The sequence below is a fragment of the Elephantulus edwardii genome, unplaced genomic scaffold (genome assembly GCF_000299155.1).
Source record: "Elephantulus edwardii isolate Elephantulus edwardi_28Jun2011 unplaced genomic scaffold, EleEdw1.0 scaffold00049, whole genome shotgun sequence".
NCBI lineage: Eukaryota > Metazoa > Chordata > Mammalia > Macroscelidea > Macroscelididae > Elephantulus > Elephantulus edwardii.
In genome coordinates this window covers 5,998,670-5,999,569 of record NW_006399799.1, presented here as the reverse complement: position 1 = coordinate 5,999,569, position 900 = coordinate 5,998,670, and the positions used below count along the sequence as shown (strand labels likewise).

The 900-nt window shown below is 54.6% G+C and overlaps 1 pseudogene; it reads right to left on the bottom strand.

Moving 5' to 3' along the window:
* LOC102852758 overlaps window positions 1-659 on the bottom strand; it is a 3,114-nt pseudogene extending 2,455 nt beyond the window's left edge.
* Window positions 660-900: the final 241 nt, after the last annotated feature.

Here is a 900-nt window from a genome sequence, read left to right as displayed (position 1 = left end):
CTGGTTGTAGGGGTAGAAGCTCCCACGGCTTGTGCTTGCACTTGCGCTTGTGCCTGTGCCTGAGCCTGTGCCTGTGCCTGCACCTGAGCCTGCGCTTGAGCCTGGGCCTGAACTTGTGCCTGGGCTGCAAGCATAGGTGTCAGTTCTGACTGTTGAATAACTTTAACTCCATCTGGCTTGGTCCATGCAGATTCTTGTGTCTGAGCATTATAATAATAAACCTTCCCATCTGGAGTTTTATTTTCAACCCATATTTCCTCAGCAGGAGGCAGTGCTGGAGTACCAGGAGCAGTCACTGGAGGCATTCCTGGGGGGAACATCATACCCGGAGGAGGTGGCATCGTTCCCATCGGTGGAGGCATAAAAGGGGGTCTCTGGAGGTGTGGAGGGCCCATAGGTGGAGGAATCCCTCCTGGAAGAGGCATCGGTGGCATAGGAGGATCAAAAGGAGGACGTCCAAAAGGGGGCCGAGGTGGTGGAGGAGGACCTCGCATCATACCAAAGGGTGGTGGCGGCCGCATGAGAGGAGGTGGGCCACGCATGACTGCATTTGGAGGGGAAGCAGGGCCTCGGAACCTCAAGGCCTGCTGCTGAGCCATTCTGAGCTCTCTGGGGTTGAATCGTTCGCCGTCACCACCTTCCCTGCCATGCTCCGCCATTACAGACAGCCACATTCATCCATCTGCCGACTAGGCTGGAGTGCTTTTTGGAGGCAAGAATGATGAAGCTTTGCTTCACATACTCTGGGCATGTTGCTAGGAGGTGCTACTGCTTGAAGGAGGACATGATGCTGGGAAGGGTGGACCGTCTGTGAGGGAGGACTGCTGCAATGTGCTTTTATGTATCAGGCAGTGTGACGATGGCACAGGATAGAAGAGGGTTCAGATATTTTGTTCATAA